The following is a 25,491-nucleotide window of genomic DNA, read 5'->3' as shown; positions in this document are numbered from 1 at the left end:
TTGCATGTCAGTCTGAATAAGGCTTTGGCCGAAACGCGTCCTTTGTATTTTGCACCGTGTTAATAAAACACACATCGCTTGGCAGAAGAATATTGTGTGTGCCAGAATTTTTTCCTTCATTTCCTTCCTTTGGCACCCTGACCAGGATGGGAGAAGATCATAAATCTCCCCTTTTTCTACTTTTACCCCCGCTTTCATGTCTCCTTCTGCCATCTCTCTTCATCCTCCTCCACGCTATCTGAGGAGATGGCACCTCATTCTGGATCCTCTTGACCTACTTATCCAGCTCGTCAATCCTCAGGGTCTCAGCAGCAAGCTTAGCCTCTGGGACAAGATTAGAGGTCGTCCCGGTAACCCGGGCTTTCCCCACCACCCTATCCCTTAGGCGTTTATCAAGATGTCTTAGTTGGGCTGGAGTCTTTTTCTTGCTGTTCCTAACTGACCCCTCAGTTCCCCCACCTCTGCTAGCCCCCTCCCCAGCAGATTCCAGCTTGTGATCTTCATCTGCTGGGGCCTAGACCGCATTAGCGAAAGAACGAGGACAACAACTGAATGGGTGACCTAAATCACCACACAGGTGACACCTAATCTCTGCAAAAGATGCTGCAAAATTGCCTACACCCCCACACAAGGCACATTTCTGTACCGTACAGTTTGCACTGAAGTGTGTGGGGTGTGACCTGTGACAGAGCTTAGGCTGACCCCGGTAGAAAATCTGGATACGATCCCTACCGAGAAAGGCAGAGGATGGAATATGGGTAACTGTATTTCCTGAATGCTTAAGTTGTACCAAAAATATCCAGGCTCCTGACCAGATGCCAAACTCGTCCCTGTTCTTCTGGGGAACCCCCATCACCTTGCCATACTGTCCTAACCAGGTGATGATGTGTACACAAGAGAGTGATTTGTTACGGGTCAAAACGGTCACTCTCTTGATTTCGTTTTTACAAGACAATGCCTTCACAGCAAAGTCTCGCCAGCCGGGCTAATTCTTTACCAATTCATAGTTCAACCAGAAAAGCTCAAGCCCCTCCGGCCAAACAAAACTGATATTGAATTCAGGAGAACCATAGGGATGTATCAAGCCATAGATATCAACCGCCTTGAAGCCCATCTTTAGCAAGAGCTCAACCACTTTGGTCCTTGATGGACACATATCTTTGCCCTGCCACCGAAGACGAACCACATTCCTATGGTTACTACCTGGCCCGGCTGTTGGGAGTGACCACACAGTATCCTCTTTCCTCTCGGAAGGCAGAGATTCCATGCCTCTCTATCCAGCAGCAGTGATATTTGCACAACTCCTACGGTCTGTCACTACTGGGGGGGGGGGGGCAACCGGAACAGACCCTACACCACTAATGAAGACATCCTCACCACCCCCAACAACATCAGCACCAACCCCAAAAACATGGTCCACAAAATTTTTTCGAGCCCCATCACCACCACCCCCAACAAGAGTAACACCACCACCTCCCCCAAAAACACTTTCCCTGGTGTCAACTTCCATCCTCTCCCCAGTCATACACCCCGCACCCCCATTTACCTTCTCATTCACACTGGCTGGACCAGAAACAGATAAACCGGCAGCAGCAGATGATAATGATGACAATGAATTTTCAGTCCATTTTGCCTCGGCATCACGGGGCACTAGGGCTGGGACAACCTCCACTGGCCCTTTAAGGGACTGGGCAGCATGCTTCCCCAGTCTAGAGGAGGCCCCAGCCCTGTTCTTATTAATGCCCTCTGCCTCATCAGCAATTTCTCCAGTCCTAGCAGGGCGCCGCTGATCAATGGTATCAGCGGCGCCAATGCAAAACAATATTTTACCTTTATTTTTGGGAGCATCTGTTACAATGTCCTTGGCCGCCGCATCTTCCTCCGAGGCTGAGTCACCCCCCCACTCCCACAGGGGAGCGAACTACAGCACCAGAGTCTGCCTCTCTGCCCACCGCTGGGCCGCCCTCACTGTCCGGCATTCTCTGCTCCATCCCTGCTACTACAAAAAAGCATGGAGCTCTGCGCCTTTTAGTACCTGTACTCTCCCCGCACCCTTGCACTGAGTCCACCACAGAACACGGGCTGGGTAATGGGGCTCGCACAATGAGCTGACCCTGCGGCCGACTCAGGGTTTACAGGGAGGGGGGTGTACATGTAACTCACCACTTCTTGCTGCTTTGGCTTGGTCTTCTTTTTCTTCTTCTTACCCCCACGTGCCTCATGTGGGAGTTCCTTTCCGAATACCAGGTTCTGAGGACGCACTAGGGATTCCAGCATTTTGATCTGAGCCATCAGCGCCCATTCTCTGGCCACTGCTGTCACTATCCTTCCCTGATTCGGCAGGTGACACTGCTGGCTGCTGTGCAGGGGGCCCACTGTAAGGGGCCTGATGGTCTTTCTGCAGGCTACCAGGTGGATCTGGCTGTTGTTCTCCATCCATCTCCTCCGCATCATCCACCTGGCTCTCAGGTTGCAGCCCCATCAACCTATTCTCGCTGTTGTCAGCCATTTCCCTGAAGCGGTCTTCATTTTCCAGTTTTTCCTTGAATGGTCCACTCATCTCTCTTAATATCGTTTTCTTTCCTCCAAAGCTTCAATTGCAGACATTAGTCTCTTTATCTGTGCCTGAATTTCTGCCCTTTTCCGTTTTGGGGTAACATCAGCCCTAGAACGGGCACACCGCAATTCCTCTCGGAGTCTCCTGGTAGCTTTGCAGGTATCTTCATACTCACGGAGATGACTCTTTACTTTGAGCCATAGGTGGAAATAGACTCCCGGGCCCTCAGCACTCCCCAGCGTTCCTCACTGAGGTCAGCTTCACCTCCGTGAGCACTCTCTGAAAAACCCAGCTTTCCACTGGCAGCAACCAACTTTCCTGAGGTTGATTCAACCTTGCGGCTTCTCGCCTCAGTGGGGGGAGTTGGACCCACATTGTTGTGACTCTGGGTGAAGCGCCTCACCCTCAAATCCTCCGACGTACAGGCCGCTTGCTGGCCTCTCCTGCCCCCTTGCGGCCTCTTCCGGGGAGCAGAAGCCTAGGCCTCACCTCCCTCACTCATCCATGTAAACCCACTCCCTCCCTGGGGAGGAGGAAGCAGGCTCCAGGTGGAACAGATGGTAACTCCCTGGAGCTCAGGAGGCACAACAGACACAGCTGAACTGGAGCATGACCACACCCACAACTAATTGGCCAGCACTCCAGAGCTGTATGCACTATTCTGCTGGTGGGGTCACTGTGTAGATACATAACTTATCCTGTACTGATCCTGAGTTATATCCTGTTTATACTCCAGAGCTGTACTCACTATTCTGCTGGTGGGGTCACTGTGTACATACATTACATTATTTGTTGGGGGTTGATGTCAGTGAGCACTTAGTGGTGATGTCAGTCAGAACTCAGTGGTGAGATTAGGAGACGACAGCGAATGGTGTAAATGTAAGAAAAATACCAAAGTCTAGAATTGCTGCTTTTTGGTCACATCATATACCATAGAAAAAAAGGAATAAAAAGTGATCAAAAAGTCCTATCTACACAAAAATGATACCGATAAAAACTACAGACCATGGCATAAAAATTGGTCCCTCATATAGCCTTCTATACAGAAAAATAAAAGTGTTATAAGGTTCAGAATGGGAAAATGCTATGCAAGTCTTGAGAAGAGACGTTTAAGGGGGGATATGATAAACGTATATAAGTATATTAATGGCCCATACAAAAAATATGGAGAAAAACTGTTCCAGGTTAAACCCACCCAAAGGACGAGGGGGCACTCCCTCCGTCTGGAGAAGAAAAAGTTTAGTCTCAAGGGGCGACACGCCTTCTTTACCATGAGAACTGTGAACTTATGGAACAGTCTACCTCAGGAACTGGTCACAGCAGGAACAATTAACAGCTTTAAAACAGGATTAGATACATTCCTGGAACAAAATAAGATTAATGCTTATGAAGAAATATAAAATCTCATCCCTTCCTCAATATCGCGCCGCACCCCTACCCCTTAATTCCCTGGTTGAACTTGATGGACATATGTCTTTTTTCGACCGTACTAACTATGTAACTATGTAAGTTAATTTTCTCACAAAAAGTAGAAAAATATAACAAAATCGTTGTATCGTTGTAATCTGTGGACCTATAGAATGAAGATAATGTGTAATTTTAACCGTAAAATATATTGCGTAGAAACAAACCCACACCCAAAAAAATTCGCTAAATTGCGTTATTTTGCTATATTTTCTTTATGAATTGAAAAATGTATTTATTATATGTAGGCAGGGCATCTATACTGGTGTGGGTGCATGGGGGGCCCCATGAGTTGTCAGTCTTGGGGGGATTGTTTGGAAGCCCCATCATACTGAAGTGCTCCATCATACTTAATCTGGCCCTGCTCCTCACTATAGAGAAGAAGTCACCTGTGGTCACTGATATCATTGTGTATTCTCCTCACTATAGAGAAGATATCACCTGTGGTCACTGATATCATTGTGTGCTCTGCTCACTATAGAGAAGACATCACCTGTATATCATTGTGCATTCTTCTCACTATAGAGAAGACGTCACCTGTAGTCACTGATATCATTGTGTATGCTCCTCACTATAGAGAAGTCACCTGTAGTCACAGACATCATTGTGTATTCTCCTCACTATAGAGAAGACGTCATTTGTAGTCACTGATATCATTGTGTATTCTCTTCATTATACAGAAGACGTCACCTGTAGTCACTGATATCATTGTTTATTCTCCTCACTATAGAGAAGACGTCACCTGTAGTCACTGATATCATTGTGTATTCTCCTCACTATAGAGAAGACGTCACCTGTAATCACTGATATCATTGTGTATTCTCCTCACTATAGAGAAGACGTCACCTTGGGGCATGGAACATCTTAGCTATGAGGAGCGATTAAAGGAGTTACAATTGTTTAGTCTTGAGAAGAGACGTTTAAGGGGGGATATGATAAACGTATATAAGTATATTAATGGCCCATACAAAAAATATGGAGAAAAACTGTTCCAGGTTAAACCCCCCCAAAGGACGAGGGGGCACTCCCTCCGTCTGGAGAAGAAAAAGTTTAGTCTCAAGGGGCGACACGCCTTCTTTACCGTGAGGACTGTGAATTTATGGAACGGTCTACCTCAGGAACTGGTCACAGCTGGAACAATTTACAGCTTTAAAACAGGATTAGATACATTCCTGGAACAAAATAACATTAATGCTTATGAAGAAATATAAAATCTCATCCCTTCCCAATATCGCGCCACACCCCTACCCCTTAATTCCCTGGTTGAACTTGATGGACATATGTCTTTTTTCGACCGTACTAACTATGTAACTATGTAACCTGTAGTCACTGATATCATTGTGCATTCTCCTCACTGTAGAGAAGACGTCACCGGTAGTCACTGATATCATTGTGTATTTTCCTCACTATAGAGAAAACATCACTTGTAGTCACTGATATCATTGTGCATTGTCCTCACTATAGAGAAGACGTCACCTGTAGTCACTGATATCATTGTGTATTCTCCACACTATAGAGAAGACGTCACCTGTATTCACTGATATTATTGTGTATTGTCCTCACTATAGAGAAGATGTCCCCTGTAGTCACTGATATCATTGTGTATTCTCCTCACAATAGAGAAAACATCACCTGTAGTCACTGATTTCAATGTGTATTCTGCTCACTATGCCCCATCAGAGCTGTAGTCAATTGTAAGTTCTTCAGTGATGATGGATGAAACAACAACTCCCAGCATAGTCTTACCAGTACTTAGATCATACTGGGAGATGTTGTTTCACATGGTAAAAGCTTATTTACCCCTTACTTGCCAATTGTGTGTATGTAATATGTAGATCACACAGAGAACCCAATTACTGAAAATCAACCAATGACCTACATATTGATAAAGAGCTTTGTAAAGTGAAAAATCTATTGTACTGCACACAATACTCCAAGTGAGGTCTCACCAGTGCTCTGTACAGCGCATGAGCACTTCCCTCTCTATTGCTCTGCAGAAGGTGTTTCACATTCAATATCCAATGATTGCTCTTTCTCCTCCATTAAATCGCCTTCATCCACACTTTCCTCCCTTAAAGCAGCACTTGAGGTGGAAGGCAACTCTGCCCCTCTCTTTCCAGACCTTCTTTTAGACATGAGTTTGTCTTTAAAAAAAAAAAAAAAAAAAAAAGGAAATAAAGACAAACACAAGGACAAACAAGCTCTTCAGAAGCAGGGTAGACGTGATCTGAAAGTGGCGGAAAATAATTATCTAGGTGTGGTTGTGTGTATCTGCACGAAATTTATCACAGTCACTGTGACAATATGATAAATTTGTTGCAGAACCGACACAAATAACGCAACCAAACAAAAATCATCTAGCAAAGAACATTATTGATAAATAACTCTGAGGCCAATGGTCCAGAAACAGTATATATGGCATATACAGCAATAGTTGATATGCGTACCTTTCACCTAGCAAGTTACAGACGTCTTAGATGTTAGCTAGTTAGCTGGCAATAGTTGTGCATCCGTTTACACCAATTCAATCTAGACGCATTTCAGGGTTTTTACGGAGTGCAGGGTGTTTCGTTAAAAATGAAACATTGGCCCAGAGTGGAGTGTAGTTTTCTTTGTGGGTTTTTATTCTCTCCTTTTTTTTTCACGGTATTTACTAATGTTTTGCCGTTTTTTTTTTTTACACATGCTCTGATCTGTGAGGTTTTCCTCAGCTCAAAACCACCACTTTTTTTGAGGAAACCTTAGTAAATATGTTGGGTTTTTGTGAAAATGTCGGGGACACGACCATTTTCAGTAGCCACTCCCCTTTCCCTGACGGTCATGCCCCTTTCGGTGTTTTTTTAAGTAACATGGACAGTTGGTTGGGGTTTTTTCAATTCTGTCACAAATTCTGGCGCAGATTCTGACACTGAAAGAATTTCTGGTGCAATGCACAAGAATCTGGTGCGCTTTTTATCCCTCACTATAACTGTACAACTTAACTTTTCTTAATTCTTTACTTTCTTAACATGTGAGCTAACAAAAATGTTTGATTTAAAAAACCCAGCACTTGTAACCACCTATCCACCGTATATATTAAGTTGCAATATTAGCAAATATTGATGAATATGATGCTCAGGCACACCTGCAGTTTATGCCTTGGTTACGTGGTTTGTGCTCATCTTAAAGGGTCACTCCGACCCTAGACATCTTATCCCCTATCCAAAGGATGCGGTTGCGGTACCCCAGACATTCGGTGCCGGATGACTGGCGATTCGGGGCGGAGGCTCGTGACATCACGGCAACATCCCGCTTTTGATGTCACGGCCACGCCCCCTCAGTGCAAGTCTGTGGCCGTCATGCCCCCTCCCATAGACTTGCATTGAGGGGGGCGGGCCCGTGACATCAAGAGCCTTCCATGCTCCGATGCTGCACCAGACGTTGTAAACGAATGCCAGGTGCAGCAGCGAGATGCTTTGGATAGGGGATAACATTTTTAAAGTCAGAATACCCCTTTAATCTGTACCCCCAAAAAAATAATGGCTCTGTTTGGTTTGGATGATTTCTCTAGTTATATTTATCAAGTTATAATATATATTGGGAACTGGACATGGGTCACATGGTAGCTGCATGTAGGTGGCAGTAGAAAGACAGCTTTTCTCCTCTAGCTATTTGGTATATCTTCTTCAAAAGAGCAGTGCCTGTGAGGACTTCCTATATCAGCATAATCTTTACAGAGAGAAGCAGTACTTTCCGCTATCCATTTTCATATTTAGTAGCTTTTAGTTATACTGATCAAGGTAAATGCTAAAGGCCAAAAAGAAATAAAATATAGAAAAGGCACTTAATAATTGTATTCAGAATAAAATATCCAACTAAAAAAGCTGTTTTAGAAAATTCTAATTATATCCTGCCATTACATTTTTCCTATTGATATTAATTAGGTCTTATCAAAATATATATTTTTTGCTTTAAATTATTGTATCCCATGCGCAGAACACTATATCTACTCTTATAAATTGGAAATATAATTAAAAGTTGAGTAAGAATTCTTTGAAGTCTTTATCTTGTCTGTGCAAGTATCGTGTAACTATATATGTGGCACAATACCCCTTTAAAATGTAACTTTTATTTAGATCCTTAGACAATAAAATTATTTACAACCAAATGAGACCATTAGTAATGTCTGTAGGGTGTATATCAGGGCACAGAGTTGATAAATACAAGATATATCACTGAAACAGGTCAAGATGTACCAAGCAAAAAACCCATATATGGACCATGTATAGAGTAATACGTAGCAATTCTATGACCTGCACAAAAGTACCATAGTATATGAATGCCGTGTATAGTTATAAATACAACAAAAATATATATGGTTGAAATTCACTTACAGTTCTCCGCCAATGGTAGCAGGACAGACTGGTCGACTTAGGACAGTTGAAGGGTGTATTCTGTTGGAATGATGGTATAAAGATATAAACCATACAACAATTACTATCCCTAGGATACAGATCCTACAATTGCCCTACCTGACAGTGGAGGATGAGCCCCCACTTCAACCGTTGACTGTCCGTAGATGGCCCTAAGTAACCCTATACAATAATAGGATCCCTAATGGTAATGTATCACCACTTACAGACTACAGATAAAATACAGTGCAATAATGTGCTCAAATTAATACAGATAATAACAAAAGGTAAAAACCTAGACTTCCTCTACGCGTTTCCCCCCATGTTAGGTGTTTTGGGGTTCTTCAGGAGGGAGTGAAATTGATATAAAATTAAACACTATGAGAGAGGAAGATGAAAAAACTGATGTAACAAAATCTCTCCATAGCTGAGGTGAACATAGATGCCGTGCGTCCCTAACACTGAGAGTGAAAGAGATCTTTTTATAGCTAAATACTAAAGAAGGGGGAGGGATATGCTTAAATGATCACACACCTGTACTGTCCCATAAGTTGGTTTCATGGTTCACAGGACTCCATTACCGCTACCATGTGGAACGCTAAATCCATGGAGTCCGGAAGTATAATTCACGCATGCGCACAGTATGTGTGTCACGGCCGCACATGCGCACAATACATGTACTATACAAAGCACGATGTAAGTCAGTCGTGTGCGTTCCAAAGCGGCCGGCGCTTGCGCCTGAGGTATCATAGCCCCTTAGTATGGCGCATGCTCCCGAGGTATAATAACCCATAAGATCAAGTATCATGTATGCGAATCCAACAGGAAGTGTCGTGTGCGTGTCACGGCCTCCCAAGATGGAACGCAAACATAGCAGCATGTGTATGTTGCTATGCTACAGTATGTATGCGACTCCAGCCGGAAGTGAAGTGTGCGTGTCACGGCCTCCCGAGATGGAATGCAAACATAGCAGCATGTGTGTGTTAGAGACAGATAGTATGTATGCGACTCCAGCCGGAAGTGAAGTGTGCGTGTCACGGCCTCCCAAGATGGAACGCAAACATAGCAGCATGTATGTGTTAGGGACAGGTAGTATAATTCAACCGGAAATGGTGAGTATGTTTCAATAGTAATAGAACGCATGATGTACAAGAAAAACAGTATTATTCAACCAGATGGAAATATATAGATTATATTATGATAACAAATAATAATAATAAATGGGATAGTTATATCTCCCATATAGTACTTTTACTGATATTAGTGATATTACATATATAGATGGATATAATATTGCTAACAGCAAATCCAACTATCTATAGTGGTGTGAACTATATATGTAGTCACAACACTATATAGTTAAATATGTCACACATATAGTCACATATACATAATCTTATTCAACATAATATTAATTGTATATAAGTATGTCCCCATAAACCGCACCGTCCTAGTCATAATATACTATAAAAATTCTTCATAATATATAGTAATAATTGCCATTTCTTAGTCCCTATAGGGTTGTGCAATAAACAATCCATAATGATTACATAACACCTACATTTCCAACACAGGACACATTTATGTAACCCGACACATAAAGGCTACTAAAATGGGACTACCATAGTGTGTGTAATAAGGTATATGACCTACTATCTCTTCCCCTGAATTTTATTATCGGCATCTATGAAAAGATGAACCACAAATATTTAGGTCCCATAGATCTACTTGGGGAGTCTACAAATGGCTTGCCACTAAATGGACAAGTACATAATATCATCTATCACTCCCCATGAAGATGAAACATACATCCCAGAAATTCTACTGGGATTCATCGGTTTCAATAACTAGAATGTAACCAGAAGGCACTATAAAGTAACAGAAAATGTAATCAATAAAGCATTGAAATGATAATTGGTCATTAAGACCATAAGGTGACACACAGCCAAACCTGAAAATCCACTGAGTTTCCTTTTGCAAGATCTTTTTATCCCAATCGACCCATCTAGGGCTTTTCCGAATAACCTCAATCCCTTGAAAAGTGAGGGTTTTACTGTCACCCCCATGCACTTCCCAGATATGTCTTGCCACTACTAGAGGTATCTCTACGATGTCTGATGTCACTTAGGTGTTCACCTACTCTTCTCCTAAGTTCCGGTTTGGTTTTGCCAATATAATTCAATGGGCATGTGCAGGTAATCAAATACACTACCCCCTCAGTTCACAAAATCTCTGACCACATAAAGACGGCCATTTCGGGCATTCCTGAACGTTTTGCCAGTACTGATGTATGGACAGGCAATGCAGCCACTACATCTAAATTGTCCCAAAGTTCTACATGTCAACCATGTACCTTCTCTGGGGGGTCCTGAATAGTGACTATGGATGATCCGGTCACCTATGGACCTCCCCCTTCTATAGGTCATGGAAGGATGTTTTGTGATCACAGTAGCAGTGTCGCCTTAACCTGTTAAGGACCCAGGGCATACCTGTACGCCCTGAGTCCGCTCCCGATCTATAACGCGGGGCCACGGCCGGGGCCGGGACCCGTGGCTAATAGAGCGCCATTAACCCTTTAGACGCGGCGTTCAAAGTTGAATGCCGCGTCTAAAATGAAAGTGAAACCATGTCGGTTAGCTCAGGGAGCTGTTCGGGATAGCCGCGGTGAAATCGCGGCATCCCAAACAGCTTACAGGACAGCTGGAGGGTCCCTACCTGCCTCCTCGCTGTCCGATCGCCGAATGACTGCTCAGTGCCTGAGATCCAGGCATGAGCAGTCAAGCGGCAGAATCATCGATCACTGGTTTCTTATGAGAAACCAGTGATCAATGTGAAAGATCAGTGTGTGCAGTGTTATAGGTCCCTATGGGACCTATAACACTGCAAAAAAAAGTGAATAAAGATCATTTAACCCCTCCCCTATTAAAAGTATGAATCACCCCCCCCCCCTTTCCCATAAAAAAAAAAAAAAAACTGTGTAAATAAAAATAAAAATAAATATATGTGGTATCGCGGAAATGTCCGAATTGTAAAAATATATCATTAATTAAACTGCACGGTCAATGGCGTGTGCGCTAAAAAATTCCAAAGTCCAAAATAGTGCATTTTTGGTCAATAAGTCAATGGTCAATAAGTCATTGATAGGTCAATAAGTCCTATCAATGCAAAAATGGTACCGCTAAAAACTTCAGATCACGGCGCAAAAAATGAGTCCTCAAACCGCCACATATGCGGAAAAATAAAAAAGTTATAGGGGTCAGAAGATGACAATTTTAAACGTATACATTTTCCTGCATGTAGTTTAAATTTTTTCCAGAAGTACGACAACATCAAACCTATATAAGTAGGGTATCATTTTAACCGTATGGACCTACAGAATAAAAAGAATGTGTCATTTTTACCAAAAAATGTACTGTGCAGAAACGGAAGCCCCCAACAGTTACAAAATGGCGTTTAAAAAAAAAAAATTGTCTCATATTGATTTTTTTTTTCCATTTCGCCGTAGATTTTTGGGTAAAATGACTGATGTCATTACAAAGTAGAATTGGTGGCACAAAAAATAAGCCATCATATGGATTTTTAGGTGAAAGATTAAAAGAGTTATGATTTTTTAAAGGTAAGGAGGAAAAAACGAAAATGCAAAAACGGAAAAACCCCGGGTCCTTAAGGGGTTAAGATTGACATAAGTCTATTATTTTGATTATCAAACATGCCCACCAGGCAGATGATATCTTCATCCTCAGTCTTGATTTTTGGTCTCAATAGTGCAGATCTATCCTGTGAAATGGCATGCTGATATGTTATATTTAATGGCTTACTGGGATATCCCCTCTCAAGGAATCTATTTTTTACATCTAGGGCTTGATTCTTGAAGTCACCAAGGGCCGAACAATTTCTTCTCATCCTGAGATATTGGCCCTTGGGGATTCCAGTTTTTTGTTTTAGTGGGTGGTAACTGTCCCACCTAAGTAGGCTATTGGTACTAGTGGGTTTTCTGAATGTGGCAGTCTGTAGGTACCCCTCAGGGCTTTTTTTTAATAGATACATCTAGGAAAGACAATTTATGTCTATCCAGCTCAAAGGTGAACTTAAGGCCTATGGGATTGATGTTTAGATCTTTAACAAAATTACTGAAAGAAAATTTGTCTCCTGCCCAGAGAACTAGAATGTCGTCAATATAGCGCCCCCAGAAAAAGATCTGGGGGCACCACCAAGCATCTTCATCCTGAAACACCCATGTGTCCTCCCACCAGACCAGGAGTAAGTTGGCATATGTAGGCGCACATGGACTGCCCATGGCGGTACCCCTGAGCTGGTGGAAGAACTTGGTGTTAAAGAGAAAATAATTATGGGTCAGGACGAATTGCAATAATTCCAGGATGAAATCATTATGGGCCTTGTAGTGGTTTCCTCTGCTCCTGAGGAAATGTCTCACTCCCTTTATTCCAAAATCATGGGGTATACTGCTATAAAGAGCTTTGACGTCAATAGAACCCAAGAGAGTGTTAGGCTCCAACATTATACCCTCGATTTTGTTGAGCAGGTCGGTTGTATCCCGAATATATGAAGGGAGTGCAGTAGCAAACTGGCGTAAACCGTATCAATATAAATCCCGACATTTTGGGTAAGCGATCCCACTGACTGGCCGGATGACTGGCGATGCGGGGGGGAGGCTCGTGACATCACGGCAACATCCCGCTTTTGATGTCACAGCCACGCCCCCTTATTGCAAGTCTGTGGTCGTCATGCCCCCTCCCATAGACTTGCATTGAGGGGGGCGGGGCTGTGACATCAAGAGCCTTCCATGCTCCGATGCTGCACCAGACATTGTAAACGAATGCCAGGTGCAGCAGCGAGATGCTTTGGATAGGGGATAACATTTTTAAAGCCAGAATACCCCTTTAATCTGTACCCCCAAAAAAATAATGGCTCTGTTTGGTTTGGATGATTTCTCTAGTTATATTTATCAAGGTATAATATATATTGGGAACTGGACATGGGTCACATGGTAGCTGCATATAGGTGGCAGTAGAGAGACAGCTTTTCTCCTCTAGCTATTTGGTATATTTTCTTCAAAAGAGCAGTGCCTGTGAGGACTTCCTATATCAGCATAATCTTTACAGAGAGAAGCAGTACTTTTCTGCTATCCATTTTCATATTTAGTAGCTTTTAGTTATACAGATCAAGGTAAATGCTAAAGGCCAAAAAGAAATAAAATATAGAAAAGGCACTTATTAATTGTATCCAGAATAAAATATCCAACTAAAAAAAGCTGTTTTAGAAAATTCTAATTATATCCTGCCATTCCATTTTTCCTTTTGATATTAATTAAGTCTTATCAAAATATATATTTTTGCTTTAACCTATTGTCTCCCATGCGCAGAACACTATATCTACTCTTATAAATTGGAAATAAAATTAAAAGTTGAGTAAGAATTCTTTGAAGTCTTTATCTTGTCTGTGCAAGAATCGCCATGAAAGTTTTATCAAACTCTCCAATATTTAATTACAATCTGAAAAAGTAAAAGAAACACTTTTACTGCACTACAAACATTTCACCATTTCTACAGGAGCTAGATGGATTTATATCAGCCACTAAAGCAGCCTCATTCTAGATGCAAAATTTAAGCATATTGTTACGTTATGCGCTCTGGCCGCACACACTGGCCATGAGCGCATGGTCCCCTTACCTGCTGCTGCCGACTGGGCTGGGACTCGCATCGCGGGACGCGCCCGCATGCGAGCCCCAGTCCGTCACTCTCCGGGTGTTTCTCCTGCCTCCGCCTCTCTGCTTCTGCGCACGTGTCCCCGTCCCCTATCGCACGTGCACGACAGAGCTTTAAGATTTAAAGTACCAGTACGCTCATTAGTGTAATTCCCATGTGGCTCATTTATAAATTCATCTACCCTCCTCACTCCCCTGCCGGGTCTTTGTTGCCTTGTGCCTTAGAGAAAGCGTTCCTCAGTATTGCCTTGCTGTGTATCTGATCCCTTGCTTTGTGACTTTGACCTTGCTCCTCTGCTGCCTGCCTACTGAACTCCTGCTACGTCTTGACTACGCTACTGTGCCGCCTGCCCTGACCTTCTGCTATCCAAACTAGAGGCTGCCTTATCCCTCCTGTGCCTCGCATTTCCTCAGCTGCCTGTGTGGTTGAGCCGTGCCAGGGGTAGCGACCTGGGTGCCGCCTGCCGCAGCAAGTCCATCCTGCTTTGCGGCACGCTCTGGTGAAAAACAGCAGCACCTTAGACTCCACTGCCTGGTACGGTCCAAGTCATCTGCTACACAGGTCCAGCGGATCCACATCCACCGGAGTTCCTGTCTTCTAAAACGTAAGTGTTACACATATACAATATGTGTATACTTTATGTAAATGTATAGTTTAGTTACTAATATTTGGTTTATGGATATATAAGACTATTGGTAAGATATTAACTAAGTGGTTAAGACTTATTTTACAATTTTAATATTTATTTATGATAGAGACAAGTTAATCACCTAAAACATTTAGAAATGTATATGCTCACCTATGTTACTCTGTACCTTTATAAATGAATTTCATAAATAAGCATTGTCTTTTATTGTGCTACTGTTGTGTTTATTAGGGATGTAAGAAAAAATCTATTTGCGCGATTAGCGTGATTTTTCATTTGGCGATACTGAATCGATTCAAAATATTTTTGAATCAATCCTTTTAGGGATATGGAATTTGTATCTCCTGTCACCCGGAACAACATGCCGGGCAGGTGAATTTTTCCGGCTCGTGCAAGCAGGGCTGGGCCTGACAAGCACGGCAGCCCTCTGGGTGTATGGAGCGAGCTCCCGACTCCTGCCCGCTCTGTACTCTGCAGCCCCCGGCTGACTTCAGTAGTCGGGGGCCGCTGATGCAACACCGCCGCTAATATCCAGCATGCGGCGCTCAGCAGTCTGTATGGAGCGGGCTCCGGACTCCTGCCCGCTCCATACTCTGCAGCCCTTGGCTGATTTCAGTAGCCAGGGGCCGCCGCTAATAGCCGGCATGCGGCGATCGCCACGGCTGGCTATTAACCCTTTAGATCGCCGCTGTCAAAGCTGACAGCAGCGTCTAAAGGGATCTGTGAATGCTCCCTGGTGGGCTAGTGGGGTGAATCCCCCCCCCCCACAGCGTGATTGCGGGCAGGCAATCCACTGTGGAGGTAGCCGGAGGGCTTACCTCTGCTTCCTGCTGTCCCGTGGCTCTGTCATTGATAGAGCCCGGCTTGACATGGCTCTATCATTGGATCGCAGATCAATGTAGCTCAATATAACTCTATTAATCTGTCTGAGGAATCTAATGATTCCTCCTAAAAGTCTAATACAGTGTATAAAAAAAAAAAGAAAGTTTTAATAAAAGTGTAAAAGACATTGTTTTTGAGACAGAATCGGGATATATCGTCAGCTAGACGGTATCGCGATATATCGAATCGCCACACCGGTATCGCGATTCGAATCGTATCGCCAAATTCTTGGCGATTCACACCCCTAGTGTTTATTATTAACAACATGTTTTTTATTGCCCATTTTATTATATATATATATATATATATATATATATATATATATATATATAGCATTTTAAATTAAATACTGTACCAAACGCCCTTCAAGCAAATAAAGGTTAACAGTATTTTTCATTGTCTTCTAACATGCATACATTTAGCAACATGTCTGTTGTAAATTAACCTATATGTATCTGGCCTGTCTTGTTCCATCACCTTGTGTTTTATACAAGGCTATTATCATAGTAAGCACCTTTGAGACAAAGTAGTCATTAAAATGATAAATGGTGCAGAAAGGAAACAAAGAAAGAAAACTTTGTAAACCAAGCCAGTCTGATTTTACAGAAAAATAATATGCCTTATGATTTAACATAGCCCTATTTTTTATTTATTTTTTTGAATAATCATGTAACAAGCATTTCATAATAAAGGTCATTTTACTCTAAATATAAAAGTAGTCCATACAGTTGAAGTTTTTAAATACTTTAGCCACTCTTTTTTTTTTTTTTTTTTTTTTTTTTTCTTATACAATGCCAGATATTCAATCTTAGTAAACACTCCCTCTCTTAGGTCACTTAGGATCACTACTATATTTCAAGAATGTGAAACCTCAGAGTAATACTAAAGACAATGATTTATTACATGGGGAAATGTGTAAAGACAGTAAATGGAAATAGTAATGCTTCAGCATACCAAGACATTTTAGACTGTATGCTATAAACTTTGTGGGAACTGTTTGGGAAAGCCCCTTTTCTGTTCCAGCATGAATGCCCTAATAAGGGCTGGTGCAAGGATTTTTCCCACCCTAGGCAAAACCTCATTTTACCGCCCTTATTCTAATTTATTTTATTTTTTGTCCAATTTGTAAACATGGCCTTAGGCTATGTTCCCCCATTTGTTTATGAACAAAACTGATATACCGTGACTGAATAACTAGGCCATACCAGGACAGAACAACACCGCCATACCATGATTGCATAACCACACCATACCAGAACAATACCCCCATACTGTGACTGAATAACACTGTCACACCAAAACTGAAAAATACCCCCATACCGAGACACTATTATACCAGACCTGTGAATCTCATAAAGGAAACAGGTTTCTGAATATAGCTAAAGACAATCATCTGTCCCATATGGTGCAGGGCCCAACCAGAAGGGGTGCCCTATTGGACTTGGCAGAGTAACTACCGTATATACGCAGAGTTTTTCAGCACGATTCTTCGTGCTGAAAACACCTCCCTCGGCTTATACTCGAGTGAACAAAAAAACGTTTCTGTCATAGCTGTGAGGGGATGTGTGGGCCATCCATCTTCGCCTGTCAATCAATTCTCAGTGGTCTTCAACCGCGCAGGGACGTTCATGCGCAGGGACGTCACAGACGTCTGCTGCGCCGGGAACGTCCCTGCGTATCGTCGTCACTAGTCCGGGCCGGCCCGGAGAGGAGAAGAGGGCCTCCCGGTGAAGATGGACAGCCCAGAACGACTAACCCTCCCCACCGGACGGTCCCTGCAGCATAGATGGCCGAAGATGGACGGCAGAGACCAGCTCACCCTTCCTTCCCACCGAGGGGAGGGGAGTAGAAAACAAAAGGGGGGGTCTGGATGATGACGAAGGCCGGGCAGTGGTCTTCAACCTGCGGACCTCCAGATGTTTCAAAACTACAACTCCCAGCATGCCCGGACAGCCGATAGCGGCAGGCGGTGATGACAAAGGGGTGATGACGAGGGTGATAATGACAGGGTGATGATGGCGGGGGTGTTATTGACGTGGGTCTGGAAGATGACATGGGGGGATGATGACGTGGGGGATGATGTATTTCCCACCATAGGCTTATAGTCGAGTCAATACATTTTCCTTGGTTTTTGGGGTGAAATTAGGGGCCTCGGCTTATATTCGGAATGCTAATACTCGAGTATATACGGTAATGTGCAGGTAGAAGGACAACTAGGAAATAGTGATCATAATATAATACATTATAACTTGTTCTGCAATAAGGGAATCTCACGAGGGGGCCACAAAAACAATAAACTTTAGGAAGGCAAAGTTTGACCAACTCAGAGAAGCCCTTAACAATATAAATTGGGACAATGTCCTACTAAATAGGAGACTTTTAAAAATATTTTAAATTCTCACTGTAAGAAGTATATGCCTTATGGGAATAAAAGGGTCAGGAATAGAAGAAAACCAATGTGGATGAATAACAATGTTAAAGGGGCAATAAATGACAAAAATAAAGCTTTTAAACTACTAAAACAGGACGGCAGTGAAGAAGCATTAAAAAGCAGATAAAAGCCGCATAGGTAGAGACAGAAAGACTCATTGCCAAAGAGAGTAAAACTAATCCCCAAAATGTTCTTTAACTATATAAATAGCAAAAAAGGTTAAAAATGAAAGTTTTGTCCCTTTACAAAATGATGAGGAAGAAATTATAGACGGGGATAAGAAAAAAGCATATATATTAACCCCTTAACGACGCAGCCCTTTTTCACCTTAAGGACTGAGCCCTTTTTCGCAATTCTGACCACCGTTGATTTACGAATTAATAACTCTAAAATGCTTTTATCGAATATTCTGATTCTGAGATTGTTTTTTCGTGACATATTCTACTTTATTTTGGTGGTAAATTTTCGGCGTTACTTGCATCCTTTTTTGGTGAAAAATCCCACAATTTCATGAAAATTTAGCATTTTTCTAACTTTGAAGCTCTCTACTTTTAAGGAAAATGGATATTCCAAATAAATGTAATTTTTATTCACAAATACAATATGTCCACTTTATGTTGGCATCATAAAATGGACATATTTTGTTTTTTTGAAAAAATTAGAGAGTTTCAAAGTAGAGCAGCAATTTTCAAAAATTTCATGAAAATTGCAAAATCTGAAGGGACAGATGTTACAGAACTACAACTCCCAGCATGCCTGGGCAGGCTAGGCATGCTGAGAGTTGTAGTTTGGCAACATCTGGAGGGCTACCGTTTGGGCACCACTGTAACAGTGGTCTCCAAACTGTGACCCTCCAGATGTTGCAAAACTACAACTCCCAGCATGCCCAGACAGCCTTTGGCGGTTTGGGCATGCTGGGAATTGCAGTTTGGCCTTCCTAGTGGTTGCCACAGTAAAAAGATCACTTTACTTTCACTTTCATCCCCCCCCCCCCCCCCCCCACGTGGTTTCCCTACCTGAGCCAGGATCCAGCAGTCTCCAGTGACGATCGGGGGTCCCCAGGCATCTTCTCCTCCAGGTACCGGCCTCCTTCTTCTCCCCACGTTCCCCTCGACATGGGCAGAACGGGGGGTTGCCATGGCAACCCACTGTCCTGCCCTGCAATTGGTCAGAATCAGTTCTGACCAATGGCAGGGGAGAGGAGGAGATCGCAGAACTGCAACCTCTCTCCCAGCACTCAGGATGATCGGGGCTGTCACTGACAGCTCCGATCAGCCCTATTTTCTGGGTGATCGGGTCACCAGAGAACCGATCAGCCCGGAATAGCAGAAAATCGCATGTCTGAATTGACATGCGATTTTCTGCGATCGCCGACATGGGGGGTCTCAGGACCCCCCCTCGGTGATGTGCCGGGATGCCTAGCGGCGGTGACCGGAATTGCCACGGGCGTATGCATACGCCCCACGTCCTTAACCCCTTAACGATGCAGGACGTATATTTACGTCCTGCGCCGGCTCCTGCGATATGAAGCGGGATCGCGCCGCGATCCCGCATCATATCGCGTCGGTCCCGGCGCTCATCAACGGCCGGGACCCGCGGCTAATACCACACAACGCCGATCGTGGCGATGTGCGGTATTAACCCTTTAGAAGCGGCGGTCAATGCTGACCGCCGCTTCTAAAGCGAAAGTGAACCGGCTGCTCAGTCGGGCTGTTCAGGACCGCCGCGGTGAAATCGCGAACAGCTGACAGGACACCGGGAGGGCCCTTACCTGCCTCCTCGGTGTCCGATCGGCGAATGACTGCTCCGTGCCTGAGATCCAGGCAGGAGCAGTCAAGCGCCGATAACACTGATCACAGGCGTGTTAATTCATGCCTGTGATCAGGATGAGAGATCAGTGTGTCCAGTGTTATAGGTCCCTATGGGACCTATAACACTGCAAAAAAAATGTTTTAAAAAAAGTGTTAATAAAGGTCATTTAACCCCTTCCCTAATAAAAGTTTGAATCACCCCCCTTTTCCCATAAAAAAAATAAAACAGTGTAAAAAAAAATAAACATATGTGGTATCGCCGCGTGTGTAAATGTCCGAACTATAAAAATATATCATTAATTAAACCGCACGGTCAATGGCGTACGCGCAAAAAAATTCCAAAGTCCAAAAAAACGTATTTTGGTCACTTTTTATACCATTAAAAATGAATAAAAAGTGATCAAAAAGTCCGATCAAAACAAAAGTCATACCGATAAAAACTTCAGATCACGGCGCATAAATTCTTGCCGATTCACATCCCTAATGGTAATATGTATGGTCCTAATCCGTTACGAATTTCATGAAAAATTCAATTTGCAACGAATGCGAATATCTCCGCGATTATATTGCGCAAATTGCTTCATTTAACTCCATTTAGTGCGGTCCAGGCTCCAGGGCATCTAAAATGGCGGAGACATGGGGCAAGGAATCCCGGGAAGGCGGGAACAAGGGTAAGTGGTATGACCCAGAATCACATGCAGGATGCAGCCTGTCAGCAGCCAGTCACCCCTGTGATGTCACAGCCCTATATAATCGGCAGCCATATTGCAGCCAGTCACTTCAGCCTTTCACTGCAGAGAGATAGTTAGGGACAGACAGCACTGTGTACTCACCAGGTGGTATTATACACAAATACTTTTTTAAGCATACTGTAGCGCATTTTTCTGCCCTCATAAGTGCATAGCACATATATACATCTAAGTAGCGTACTATTTTGTTCCTGTTACATTAACAAGGGCCTAGATACTGTGAAAGGCCAGGCAAAAGTACTCACCGGCTGGTGTTTTACACAAATACTTTTTTAAGCATACTGTAGCGCATTTTTCTCCCCTCATAAGTGCATACCACATACAAACATCTAAGTGGTGTACTATTTTGTTCCTGTTAAAGTCTCAAGGGCCTAGATACTGTGAAAGGCCAGGCAAAAGTACTCACCGGCTGGTGTTATACTCAAGTACTTTTTTAAGCGTACTGTAGCACATTTGTTTCTGTCCTCATAAGTATATAGCACATACGTACATCTAAGTGGTGTACTATTTTCATCCTGTTAGTCTCAAGGGCCTAAATACTGTGAAAGGACGGCCAAAAGTATACACCTGCTGCTGTTCTAAACCAACACTGTTAAGTGTAGTGGAGTGCATTCTACTGCCCTCATAAGTGAATACCACATACGTACATCTAAGTGTTGTACCATTTTGTTCCTGATAAAGTCTTAAGGGCCTAGTTACTGTAAAAGGCCAGCCAAAATTATGCAACTGCTGTTTTAAGTGTAGTGAAGCGTATTGTACTCCCCTCATATACGCACTAAGTATGTCAGGCAGAGAATTGCAAGAACGTGCACAGAGGAGTGGCCAAGGCCTAAATTAATGAGGAGCAGGCAGAGGTCGCAGTAGACTAGGGGCGAGTGGCAGCAGGAGTCACAGCTAGAGGACTGAGCTCCCGGTATCAGCTAGCGGTCGTGTCTTGCCCAGCAATCCATCTGCTGTCATCGATTGGTTAACATGGTCATCCACTTCATCACAAGTGACATCTAATACCCCCAGTCAACAGTCGGTGGGTTCCTCAGACACAACCCTCAGTTGGCATGGCCCGGGAGCAGTCCCTGTCCTTCCATTGCTTCTGTCCTATGCTGTTCCCTCCCATACAAAAGTATCTTATGCTATGGGTTCAGCTCCTCTATTCAGTGAGGACGATCTAATAGAGGACAGTCACCAGCTACTGCCCAGGAGGAGACATCTGCCGCTTCCTCCGCTAGGCGGGAAATTAGTGATGAGGAGAGTAACGTGGGAGGTGGTGTTGCCAGCGTTCAGGGTCCTGAAGCAGACACTGTTGAGGAACCTGAGGAGGACAAGAGTGACGTGCAGACACTTGTTGATGATGATGATGAAGCCAATCACAATTGGGAGCCGGGTACAGAAGGGGCTTCATCATTAGGAGGGGAAGAGGGTTGCAGGTTGCCCGTGAGGCAGCAGCTGAGCCAGCAAGGTGGTAGCATGGTTTGCAGTCAGCATGGTGGCAGAAGTGGAATTTCTGGAGCCAAACGTGCCCAGGTTTTTCATCAAGTATCTGGAGGAGGTTAAGATAGCCACATACAAGATGTGTCGGCAGAAGGTGAAGCATGGCCAGGGTCCCAATGTTGGCACCACGGCCCTGCGTAAACATATGCTGCACCACCATAAAGCGGCCTGGGAGAACCGTGGCTCTGATGTGTTGGACCAACCTGCTGCATCACCCAGTGGCACGCCGCTCCATGTTTCAGCCACCCAAGGTTCCACCACCTCAGCCAAAGGAAGCTGTGTGTCATACCCTCCTTCTGTTGCTCCAGATGCTCCTGCTCCTCCTACTTTGAGTCAGTGATTCCAACAGAAATCGATCGGCAAAGTCATGTCCAAGAGACAACAGTATGCACCCACTCATGCAATGGTCAGAAGCTGAATGTCCTCCTGTCCAAGTTGCTGGTGCTGCAGTCCCTCCCTTTTCACGTGGTGTACTCTGCACCTCTAAGAGAACTGATGGCTTGTGCCAAGCCGAGGTGAAGAGTCCCAAGCCGTCATTTCTTTGCGAAGAAGGCAGTACCAGCCCTGCACAATTTTGTGGAAGAGAAGGTGGGCCTGTCCTTGAGCCTGTCGGTGTGTACCAAAGTGCACGGCAGCGCTGACGTCTGGAGCTGTAACTATGGTCCGGTACAATACATGTTCTGTATGGCTCTCTGGGTGAATGTGGTTCCTGCACAGCCACAACAGCAACTTGGACAGGTCACGTCGCTTTCAGGTCGTTGGTTACTCATCCTCCACCGTGTCCTCGGCCTCCACTGCACGGACAAGAGATACACAGGGGAGGAACTGCTAAAAGCCATTCATAAAGAAATCGGAGCATGGCTTACTCCACAAAAACTGGAAATAGGAACCACGGTGACTGAAAATGGGACGAACATCTTGCCTGCGCTGCGACAAGGAAGGCTGAGACATGCGCCCGGCATGGCACACGTGTTCAATCTGGTTGTCAAGCGGTTTCTGAAGTGTTCCCCCCATTTGCAAGACATCCTAACAATGGGAAGGAAACTTTACATGCACTTCAGCCACTCGTACAGCGCAAAGCACACCCTCCTTGATCTGCAGCGTCAGAATGGTATCCCCCAACATAGTCTGATTTGCGACTTTTCCACACGTTGAAATTCCACCCTCCATATGTAGGACAGACTATACGAACAGAGAAAAGCCATCACCGATTTCTTGATGATCCAAGTGGATAGGGGGACTGCCCTGTGTAACTTGTGTAAACCAGTGGCAGCTCATACGTGACACCTGCCATTTGCTCAGGCCCTTTGAGGAAGGCTCATTATCAGTCAGTCACAAGGATTACGGGACGAACGACGTCATTCCACTGCTTCATTTCCTACAAGTGTTGGAAACGATGTCTGGTCAGGGAACTGGAGACGTGGCGCCTACATCTCATGGCCACATGAGCCCTGTGGGGGCTGAACTGGAGGAGGGGGAGGGGCACAGTGGAGCACAGTTTTGGATTTGCAAAATGGGTGGTTTTTCTAGTCATATGACCAAAGAGGAGGAGCAGGAGTAGCCATAGGAGCTAGAGGGTTATGAGGAAGGCGAGACCGAGGACCCAGACACACCGTGGCAGTATGCAGTGGAGATGGAGGCCGGGAGTCCCCCCGAGTCACTTGCACAAATGGCATGATGCATACCCAGTTGCTTGCGTAGTGACTGCCGAATTATCACCATTTGGCATTGGGATGACTTTTGGCTCTCTACCTTATTGGACCCTCGCTTCAGGCACAAAATGGGGGCTTTTTTACACCCACAGAGAGGGAGGACAAACTGACCTACTACAGTGACATTCTACATAGCCAGTTGGCAGATGTCTATCAGCGCCATCATCCATCCTCTCGCAGGTCTGACTCGGGGGGCCCTCTGTGCTCACCTTCCACTGCCATGGCTGCTGGGGAGGGGTGGGGTGGCAGGAGCAGTACCAGCTTAATCAACAGCAGTCTGAGTCTACAGTCGCTGATCAGTACCTTTCTTCACCCGCATAGTGAAGCAACTCATCAGCAACAGGTAGACCTGGAGGAGGACCTAAACCAGCAGGGGGTGGCATACCTTGACATGCTCATGCAGACACACCTTGAACTATATGTTTTCCGCATCCAGCCACCACCTACACGCTGTGTCATTTAGCCACTATATGGTTTTCTCATGCTGCCGCCAACTCCAGACTGTGTCATTCAGCCACTATATGGTCTCCTCTTGCTGCCGCCATCTCCTGGCTGTGCCATTCAGCGACTATATGGTCTACTCATGCTTCTGCCAACTCCAGGCTGTGTCATTCAGCCACTATGTGGTCTCCTCATGCTACTGTCAAATGCAGGCTGTGTCATTCAGCCACTATGTGGTCTCCTCATGCTGCCGCCAACTCCAGGCTGTGTCATTCAGCCACTATATGTTCTCTTCATGCTGCCGCCACCTCCATGCTGTGTCATTCAGCCACTATATGGTGTCTTCATGCTGCCACCAACTCCAGGCTTTGTCATTCAACCACGACATGATCTCCTCTTGCTGCCGTGAACTCCAGGCTGTGTCATTCAGCCACTATATGGTCTCCTCATGCTTCTGCCAGCTCCAGGCTGTGTCATTCAGCCACTATAAGGTCTCCTCATGCTGCCGCCAACTTCAGGCTGTGTCATCCAGCCACTATATGTTCTCCTCATGCTGCTGCCACCTCCACGCTGTGTCATTCAGCCACTATATGGTCTCTTCATGCTGCCGTCAACTCAAGGCTGTGTCATTCAGCCACTATATGTTCTCCTCATGCTGCCGCCAACTACAAGCTGTGTCATTCAGGCACTATATGGCTCCTAATGCTGCTTGTACATTACTTAAACATTTTGACGATAGCACTACCTACCATAAAACTTCAATATAAAATTTTTAATTCATCTTTTAAGCTTCAGGATTGTAAAGCCCTATTCTCTCCTCATGCTGTCGCCAACTCCAGGCTGTGTCATTCAGCCACTATATGTTCTCCTCATCCTGATTGTACATTACTTAACCCCTTAAGCACTTTGGGCATATCCATACGCCCCCATTTTAAAGTCCTTAAGGACTGAGGGTTTATGGATATGCCCATGGGAATTCCGGTCCCGAGATCCTATGTAAACCTCCGCCCATGTGAATGTACCCTAAAAAATCTACACTACACTAACACATAATAAAGGGCAAAACACTACATATACACATACCCCTACACAGTCCGTCCATCCCCCCCCCCCCCACCAATAAGAAAAGAGAAAAAAAAAGGATTGTACGGCAGTGTTTCCATAACAGAGCCTCCAGCTGTTGAAAAACAACA

At 44.4% G+C, this 25,491-nt stretch overlaps 2 protein-coding genes across 11 annotated transcripts in view; one reads left to right on the top strand and one right to left on the bottom strand.

Annotated features, from left to right (window-relative positions):
- LOC130284639 (uncharacterized) overlaps window positions 1–25,491 on the top strand; it is a 271,577-nt gene that overhangs the window by 82,487 nt on the left and 163,599 nt on the right. The window lies entirely within an intron of this gene.
- GULP1 (GULP PTB domain containing engulfment adaptor 1) overlaps window positions 1–25,491 on the bottom strand; it is a 1,103,506-nt gene that overhangs the window by 944,029 nt on the left and 133,986 nt on the right. For 5 of the 8 annotated variants that reach the window (XM_056535165.1, XM_056535177.1, XM_056535163.1 and 2 more), the window contains exon 2: window positions 8,395–8,454. The exons of 2 other annotated variants lie outside the window; for them this stretch is intronic. The gene's annotated coding sequence lies outside the window, so the exon portion shown is untranslated. Of the gene's footprint in view, window positions 1–5,970; window positions 6,166–8,394; window positions 8,455–25,491 lie in introns of all 8 variants that reach the window. One more of the 8 variants, XM_056535167.1, reaches the window with a different exon arrangement.

Source organism: Hyla sarda, chromosome 8, assembly GCF_029499605.1.
Source record: "Hyla sarda isolate aHylSar1 chromosome 8, aHylSar1.hap1, whole genome shotgun sequence".
Classification (NCBI taxonomy): Eukaryota; Metazoa; Chordata; class Amphibia; order Anura; family Hylidae; genus Hyla; species Hyla sarda.
Note: the sequence above shows the minus strand (reverse complement) of the source record. Positions and strands in the feature narration are given on the sequence as shown.